The 10,136-nt window shown below is 38.7% G+C and overlaps 2 pseudogenes; both read right to left on the reverse strand.

Moving 5' to 3' along the window:
- Positions 1–293: 293 nt before the first annotated feature.
- On the reverse strand, positions 294–2,198 carry LOC147450181 (uncharacterized; annotated as a pseudogene).
- Positions 2,199–3,309: 1,111 nt separating this feature from the next.
- On the reverse strand, positions 3,310–3,972 carry LOC147450182 (uncharacterized; annotated as a pseudogene).
- Positions 3,973–10,136: the final 6,164 nt, after the last annotated feature.

Here is a 10,136-nt window from a genome sequence, read left to right on the forward strand (position 1 = left end):
TTCTTGTGCCCATACGTTGCCAAACTAGAGATTCAAGAGTTTTATCGTCAACATTACAAGTCACACGCTCATCATTCCACAATTTTAGCCACATACTTGTGATCTCCAAGTCTTGAGAACGAAATTTTGCAACAATATGCTTGGACAAAATATTTTCTAGTGGATTGATATAGATATCTACACCACATACAAACAACAATGCCCTTAAAACATCTTGATTACAAGGAGATGTCGTCCAAAAAGTTAAGTCGATTGAACATTGGATGCCATTTATACAAAAAACAATTTTATCATCAAGAGATAATCCTGTCATAATGCCTCGATACAAAAGGATATTCAGCAGAATATGACCTTCCTAGAGGAGTGCAAGGCACATTAGCATAGATAGCATCTTCCTATTCAGATTTAAAGCTTGTTACATACCCCTGTGCATCAATTGAGAAATGCCCAGCTCTCTTCATTCCCACCAAGGAAGCTTTCAAACTTACTAGATTAGTTTCATACAAATGCAAAAAAGAAGAGGGTAGGCGAAGGACTTGGTCAACAATCTTCCCGTGCAAGGTGATGGAAATACCTTTACCGTCACGAGGAACTAGCTTTGCTTGAAGAGCAGGAACTTTCCAAATTTCAACAACTTTGTTACAAGCGAAACAATGAGGATTAGAGCTTTGGCGACTGACTTGGGCAGATTTGCAAACTCCACATAAATACTCCAATCCAACGTTGTTGACGTTAACAACCTCAAGAGAACCGAAGACCTAAAATTAACATAAAGAAATCACACGATGCACGATCAATACAACCAACCTACCAATAAGAACTCACCGTTTTTCCAAATCCCATATTGGCAATTTGCTTAACACGGATATCTTTGAAAAGTGACTTCAATTGAGAGGGCAATGGCAGCACGATAGTGTAGTCCACCACAGACAATGTGTTAGAGAATTGTTTGAAGACATTTATGTTGTGAGCCACACAATCATAAAATCCATTCTCTTTGACTTCATTGAATATGTTATAAAAGTCAGCCTTTCGAGAAGGTACAAACAAAAGCTGCAGCAATAACAAACAGTCGAAACACTATTAAGAAGACTTAGAACTGTGTATAGAAGCTTACCGTTGCTCTATCAACATCAGCAAGACTATCAACAACAATAAGTCTAGTGCCACTACTGCCATCACTTTTCGCCATGTTCTCCACCTTGATAACAGTAAATGCTATAGTAGGCACACCATCTTCAATTGAAGAAGTCCATGATGAGACAAGATCTTTAATCTTGTGCTCAGGAAAGAGAGTTAGCACAAAGTCGAATGAAGGAGCCTTCACAATAGATGTAGTTGCATCAGCATAGAGAGCAAGTTGGCAAGTGCCTCCATCACTAGGATTCTTTTTCCTCACAACAGGGCCCTCAATACGTTAAAAATCACCCACCACAAATGTGTTGACAAACTATTCAATATAATTTTCTGCCACAACAAAAGTGATAGTATGATGTGCAACCTTGTCCACAAGATCAGCCTTCAAAAATCTGCTGTAATTTTCTTTTTGGATTTTATATGTGCCATACTTTGCGAGCACCTTGCCAACAAAGAGAAAACGGTAGTTAATAGCATCAGAAAGCTCAGATATAAGAAGCTCAGGCGTAGATTGACTTGACTCAATGCCAATTGAGATCCAAAGGAATCAACTATAGGTTTTGGCTCTTCTTTAATAGATGCTAAGCCCAACGAACGACTCACACCGACGGAGGGAGTGGCAATCTCGGAAGAGCTAAGCGGTGTTCGCCCTACAACACATGGCACACGATACTATTGTTATCAATTACACATTAGTAAGCCACAGAAATTGAAAACAAAGCTAACCTCTCACAGTGGCCATTCCTCTTGCAATACTAAGGGCCTTTTGAACAGATTTGGAGACGTTTTCTTTAACTTGGCTTTGGGACTAAGCTTTTTAAATGCTGAGTTTGGAGAACCCATTAAACTACTTGACGATCCAAGGCCCCCACTTTCAGACACAACTTCATGCAAGTTTCAGTTCTAGGAGCTACGCTTAAAGTTTCAAAGTAGCCATTACTTGAATTTGTAGTGAAAGCATCTATAATCAAGAGCAAGTTCAAAACAGTTTCCAAGATAAGCAAAACAGCAAGACTCTTAAGCACCAAAAGAGGAAACGAAATGCAGAGGTATATTACCATCCATATTCGAATCCATAGGGCCCTGGTATAGAGAGTGATGCTATGCTTTGATAATAAATGTGGCTGTAAAGTTTAAGAGATTGTACTATAGAGGGAGTATAACTCTCAACAAGAGTGATCTCAGAATAGGAGGCTTGTAAAACGTGATGGTTCTTCAAAATACCTTTAGCTTTTATATACTTACAACTCAAAGAGTGAAACTTGATGGATAATCTTGAGTACTTCAAGAAAGATAGTTTGAAAGTTCCACTCAAAGGTTGGTAGTAAATGGAGATTTTTACATTTGTTATCATCTATCATTATATAATATTGGGTCACGACCTGTACACTCCATAGAGAGAGGGAGAGAGAGAAAGGGCTCCTCTTTTTATTAACTCTACCTCGACTATTTGCAATAATAATAAAAGCTACAAACAAAAAATGTTAACTCAACTATTACTAGAGAGAGGAGAGAAGAGAAGACAGGTGCATCCGAAATAAACTCAACTATTATTAGAGAGAGGAGAGAGGAGAAGAGAGGTGCAAGGCTGCAAATGAAATGAGAACTACAACTAAAGTAAATTAAGACATCTAAAGAAGAGAAACTAATATCTTAGAACTTTATAAAAATTTGAAGTAAATGATTCTAAATCACCGCATCAAAATGGATTTATTTCCATTCATACTTTATAATATTAACAATGAGCCTTGAGATCATTGAATAAAATATTTAAAGTTGAATCATTTTTTTTTACATTAAAAAAATAACTGCATAGCCATAAATTTTCAATGTCAAATCCCCAAAACCTAACCACATGCTGAGCTAGTCCAAATAATCCATCAATAGGATTAAATCATGGACCAAGATTGCATCATAGAATGTGGAGCTAATCGTTTTTAATTAAGAGCACCTTGACACAATACCAAAATAATTTTTTTATAGCAAACTAAAGCACAAAATCTATCAACAACATAGACAAACTTTGAGAAATAAATAACTTCAAAAACATTGCGCAATTTCAAACTTAATCGACACCATAAAAGTTACATCTACAGTCTTCAAATTATTCAGCCCGTAACATACTATGCTTGACCTCCACATACAATCAACCACCCAAACCATCCAATCCCGTCAATAACTCCGTACCACCCTGCAAAAAATAGCAAATTGTTAAACAAAACAGCCAACCGAGATCAAAGCAACAAATCAAATAGAAAAAGCTTCTCTTTGTACCGTACCGAAAATTAACACAAAACGCCGTCGACAAGCCACATGCGACATCGAACCGCCATAGATCGGCAGGCGGGATGACACAACAGAGCAGCGCAACACACTGCAGCAAAGCTGCACAATAGAACGGCCCAATCCACCACATACCGACGGAGAGGACGGTAATGCAGCACGAAAACACCGAAAATAGTAGCAGCAGAACAGATTGGCGTCCAAGGTCCGTCACAGGTCGACGAAGGAGACGTCCTAACAGAGCAACAAAATCCTGATGCACAGAGCAACACTTCACACAACAAAATGACCCGATTCACCACAGACCGACGGAGAGGACGACAATGTAGCACGACAACACCGAAAACAGGAGCAGCACAACAGATCGGCATCCAAGGTCATAGATCGGCGAAGGCGACGTCCTAACAGAGCAGCAGGACCCCAATGCACAGAGCAGCACGGCACCACATCTTCAAGGCCCACTTCAGATCGGCGAAGGGGACGAGAAAACAGAGCAGCACAACCCCAAGATACAGAGCAACATAGCACCATGGCACGACCCCAATCCACCATAGACCAGCGAACCAAGAACACGAGGCACTTGCCGCAGATAAGAACAATAGAGCACAAGCGCGGCCCAAATCTGCCATAGATCAGGGAGCAGGACGACAAACCACAATAATGCAAGCCCGCGGAGAGGCAGGTTATTGAATCACGCCCAACAGCGCCATAGACCAGCGAGAGGAACCATGCTACACAAGCCACCCATTTCTCAACAACCCCATGCAGGAAGTAGGACAGGAGACCACAAGCGCGGGCCAGAACCGCCACAGGCCAGCGAGCAGGGCGACTTGCCGCCATGGCTTTATGCACGAAGGAAGAAATGAAATGCATGCACTCATTATAAGCCCTCCCACCAACCCCACTTTAAGCCTTCCAGCTTGTAGCTTGCACCCAACGTTTACCACTCAAAAGAAACGGAATCCAATGCACCTATCCTATCAACAGCGACTCAAAACGATATAGGTTATTTTTTATTTCTCACATTTATTTATAAAATACATGTGACATTTTTCACTAAGAAAAAAGGCAAACCACCACTATGGCCTTAGCCCTTTTGGCAGGCCAAAAATAGGTGAGAGACTCTCTCACCTTATGCCCACTCTCGCTCACTCAATCTATTTGCAAATGTATTGGCTCTAGTGATAGGTGAGTGTACATTTATAATGAAAAGTGATGCATTCATATTGAAAAGAGTGCTTGAAATTACTAGATAGAAATTGATGTACAAAGAGCCTCTTATATAGGCATGTAGAGAGATAAAGCTTATTGACACACAACATGACACATAGGCTTGTAGGTGTCATTCGGTGCATGAGGCTTAAAGCTTTGCTTATACATGATTGTCAAGTTGTAAGAGGGGTTTCACACTAAAGAATACATAGATGAAGCTAGGGTTTACCTAACAATTGCTCCCTTAAACTCAAATTCATCCTAGGTATGCATGGATACATCATGGCTAGTTCTTTATGGATTCATTAGCACATGGTTCACAATGGAATCCTTAAGAATATGCATGAGTTCACAGTTAGATTCATCAAGACGTGGTTCTAATTAGATGCATCACTCTTGGGTTCACACTCGGATACAGTCATGCATAGGCTTTAGGGTAGGTCTTACTGCGTTTTATTTGCGACAGTGTCTAAACCCTTTACAATGAGATAGAATCCATGATATAACTTTGACATTATGATTTTGTGTGCAAAAATATTTGACCCACGTTATAAAATGTGTGCATCAATGTTGCCCTTTGATGGTATGATTATCAAGGACAATCACATAGTGATGGCGCTTCCTCGGGGCGTGCACTATGTTAATATTCATGTTAATGTATAACGTGAGTTCGAAAGAAGGGATTTTAAAATGAAAAAAATTTAGGCAATTTAATAGAGATACATTAAAATAAGGGGGTTTTATATTCAATTCTAGAAAAAAAATATAAAATAAAGGGTCATTTTATTCATTCATAAATGTTAAAAAGAGGGGTTTTGTTAATACCCCATGAACACACGTTATATAGGGGGCACTGCTTGGTGAACCCCCCAAGGGTGCTTCTTTGATGATGTTGATGGTTGTTGACTTTGCGTGTACACCGTCTTATTTATGATAATCTTCTTCTTCTTCTTTGATTTTTTTTCCCCTTTGATGTGTTTGGCATACATAGCGTGTGGAAAAGAAAACCTCTAAGAGTTTTAAAAGAGGACTTCAAAGTGTGAAAGGAATGACCAAAGCCTATGTGAAGTTCCACCGCAAACCTTGAAGATGGCGGCTTGGGAAATCGTACATGGTCAAGCCTCTTATTGAGGGATATGGGAACTGGGACTATGATTTGAAAGAAAATTATTGTGGAAGCCCAACAACCAATGAATGATGGGGCTCGTTGAGCTTGCCATGTGGGGACGTGGCGGTCTACTATCAGTGACACGTGCGAGAAAAAGGCATGGCGACAGCTGAAACAACTCAAAGTCGGGGCCACTAATGAACCTGTTGCTGCAGAGGCAGAGGCATGATTAGGCTCCATGACTGCATCAAACCCATTAATGGCATGCTTATAGCTGTATACGAGACGCCCTTCCGCAGATTCTTCAGTCCCCATGGAGTTCACCAACAGTTCTTGGTGTAAAGAAAGAATGTTCCCTGCTTCTAGACTTGCCGTATGGTGGCTGCCCATGTATACAATGTAAGACGTCGTAGGAGACCCCATCACTTTGAGCACGCTCGAATGAGTTAGGAGCAGTATAATCAGCAACTCAAAATCATAGAGTCCTGTACACGCCATGCTTCTAGATGTACATCAAAAGCTCAACATTGTTTTAGACGAAGACCAAGTGAATATCAGGCTTCAATGTTGTCTGCTAACTATTGTAATGTTGAGCACGACATACATAAATTGGGAAGATATTATGGCTACCTGGTGGCGAGCTCTCTGCATTTGTGCGAGCCATTGTTGTGAGAGAAAAAGAGGAAAGAGAGAGACACTTAAAAATAAATAAATATTTACAACGATAAATATATGTTTTTATTAATTAAAACTAAACCCTACTAATAGCTAAAGTAAGCCCTACATTATGCTCTGATACCACTTGTAAGGCTATAGAGGATATAAAAGTGATGCATTCATAGTGAAAAGAGTGCTTGAAATTACTAGATAGAAATTGATGTACAAAGAGCCTCTTATATAGGCTTAGAGAGGGATAGAGCTTCTTGAGACACAACCTGACACATAGGCTTGTAGGTGTCATTACATGCATGAGGCTTAAAGCTTTGCTTACACATGGTTGTCAAGTTTTAAGAGGGGTTGCACACTAAAGAATACATAGACAAAGCTAGGGTTTGCCTAACACAAAGTAGTTGCAATTTCACTAGGAGGACAACCTAGGAAGGAGGGAACAACAACAACATCAACTTCAACTACTTTACCAAAAATTGCATTGTTTGAAGTCCCAGATCTTCTACCAGTCCTCTTTGGTTCACTTCAACAAAACCTTACAAAACATTATCTGGAATGCAAAAGTGAAGGGTAAGATTTAAAAAGCCAAATTGAAGGGTAAGATTATAGGAAATGAAAAACCTTTTGACAATGGAATGCCAAAAAAATTTATACTCTAGATAGGGTTAATATACCAATTTAAGTACACCTAGCAAAAAAAAGATAATTTTGGTGGAGATTTTTTTATTTAATGAAAACCTAATTTTTGAAGATACACTTGGATGTCTTTTCAAGGGCCTTTTTTAAGACCAATATTAACTTTAATAAAAAATTGTGCAAGTGTTTCAAAATTTTGAAAAATAACTCTATAATTCTATACTCTCTCTTAAAGCGCTTGAAAAGCACATGCCATTACTAGATGATATGATTGTTGGAAGTTATGAGTTAGATCAAATTTTATTAAAATCAACTGACAAATACCTGTATGAAGATAGTCAAGGAGTAAAATTTGAGTTAATTTCTTCGATTCACAACCAAAGGACAATCAACCCAACAGTGTTCAAGCATTTGCATGTAACCAAGCTTACATATGCATATAGAGACATCGATGGCAATGAATACCATCAACTTCATGGTCTTAGACAAGCCTCTATAAATGGAAAGCTGGAAGTCAGAGATTGTCCCAGGCTCCCAGGCTAATGCATGTATGAAGATAGTTAAGGAGTAAAATTTGAGTTAATTTCTTCGAGTCACATTCAAAGGCCAATCAACCCAACATTGTTGAAGCATTTGCATGTAACCAAGCTTTTTTATGTATATAGAGATGTAGATGGCAATGAATACCAGCAAGTTCATGGTCTTATACAAACCTCTATAGATGGAAAGTTTGAAGTCAGAGATTGTCCCAAGCTAATGCAGAACCTCATGTTATCAAAAAAGGTTTTAAAAAGCTCAAAATTGATAGGAGCTAAAGCTACAAAAAGTCTACACGATGTCACTCTTCAACGGAAGCATTCATCTTAGAAAGCTACTCAAAGGTCACCACTGAAGTCCCCTCCCAAGAGAAAAATTCTGCCAAAAAGTACAATGGACTTTAAAAGGTCAAAAGTTACTCAAATGCAAGTAGAAAACCAACAATTGCAAGCAAAAGGTGCAGTATCATAGTCCCATCATAGTCAAAATCTAGTGTGGACAGTAATCAAAGCAAAGAATCCACAAAAAAAGTTCGTCCAAGGACCATAACAAGAGCAGTTAGTACATAAGGATTTTTTGAAAGGATCAAGTGTGACATCATTTGTCAAAGCAAAAAGAAGTGGTCAAGGGAAGAAAATCTAGATTTTGAACTAGACAAGAATCTCATGTCTTTTTGCACATAACTCTATTAACTTCATAGTGGTGGAGTGTTGTAGAGTTCTACATTCACACACAGTGCACACTAAGATGAGAGCACAAATCCTCAATAGGGAAAACCCTTCTTAATGGGTGCTAGCTTGTAGATCCATGTCATATGCTTTATAGCTACACTTACTTTTTGAAGTACCACTCAAAAATCTTTCTTGCACAGCATGTTGTTTTTCATGCATTTATGTGTATGCATATAGGATGTTCCATCATTGGACATATGCATTAGACACTCTTTTTTGGTTCCATCCATGCACCTTGAGTGGACTACAACATTCAAACAAACTTCCCATATTGCTACCCTTATATTTCTGCCATAGTATTCCTATTCCTATATACATAAACAAATAATCACTTGACTACCTTGTTAATACTTCCCGTGCTAATATAGTACGACAATAATGCACGTATTCCAAAGGCACTTTTTTCCCAATGGATTTTTCCCTTTGGTTATCCAAGTATTATACCCTAAACTAGACCTCTCACCTCGCTACTTCTCTTGTACATACCTCTAATAAATAATGAGCAAAGCTAGCCATTATATTGCTACAATGGACAATGCTACAACATCAAGTCGCACATTAGAGATTTTCAAAATTTTGGACCTTCAAGATGCTACAACAACAAGAACCTCACCGCCAAATTCATCAACCAATGAAGAAAACAAATCCAGTCGACAATCAATCAGTAACCTTCCAACCTCCATGGACACTTGTAGACAATGCCTCAAATGGACACTAAAATCAGAAGGGGGAATGCTAACTAATGCAATGTCAGTTAATACAATTTTGGTATAGGCTAGAGCCTAGCAACTACACATCAAGGATCGATACAAAGAAGAAGCAAGGATTATATGTACACATTTTTTTTAATATGGCCTTGTATTGTAATTTTTTAAACTAATCCTTAGCCATAGAAATAATTATGATGTGATACGGGCTCAACAAGAGTTCCAAGCTTTAAAGATGATGCCAATTAATTTACTAAGGTAGCAAATAAAGTAAGTGTGAAGCCCTAAAGGCCTTGGGCACTTGGACATTGCACATTTTAACCCTACGTATATAAAATAGTGTGTAAATGGAATTAGGGTTCCCAAACTCATTTGTTGAGGGTACAACCTAGTGAGAGCTCACGTGGTGTCTGGCTATGGATTCCTTAAGCTTCTTTATTCTCATGTGACTTGATTAAGACTAATCAATGCTCTTAATTCTCTTTTATTGTGCCTCTCTTACTCTCTATTGATGGTCTTTGATGCCTTCATTAGGTATATCTCAACTAATGAGTGGCTAATTACTCTCTAATTTTGTGTGATTGCTCTCTTTTCTTTGTGTGTGTATGTATGATTTTATTAAGGCATGATTAGCTTGGTAGATCTACATGTGTATGCATGCGATTGGTGTATGATATGATAAGATTAGTAGAGTTGTGCATCATTGGAATCATTATTGTGTTTGATTGAGTTGACTTAGGTGACGAGAAGTGGAATTGAGGATTGCCAATCTTGTGGCTTAGCTGCTTCATTGGTCAATTTCACTTCATAAAGTTAACCATTCTTGTTTCCATGATTAGCTCACTAATTGTGTGAAGGTTTCCATGCCCTAATCAAGTATCTCCGGTTCGACATTTTGGTGAGCCATTGGAGCTATACTATGATGGACACCCCAACACCCGAGTTTACTTAACCAAATTAATATCATTGGTGGCAAGTGGCTCTAGTATGATATTGTAATTGGTGTTGTCTAAACGGGTGAATCAATGCCAATGGGCATGCTATCTACACCTACAAATATGCAATGAGGTCATGCTGATGAGTGATGAATCTACACTATACGGTTGGTGTTGGTGA

The sequence above is a fragment of the Adiantum capillus-veneris genome, chromosome 9, assembly GCF_014529385.1.
Source record: "Adiantum capillus-veneris isolate H3 chromosome 9, ASM1452938v2, whole genome shotgun sequence".
In the NCBI taxonomy this organism is placed as follows: Eukaryota; Viridiplantae; Streptophyta; class Polypodiopsida; order Polypodiales; family Pteridaceae; genus Adiantum; species Adiantum capillus-veneris.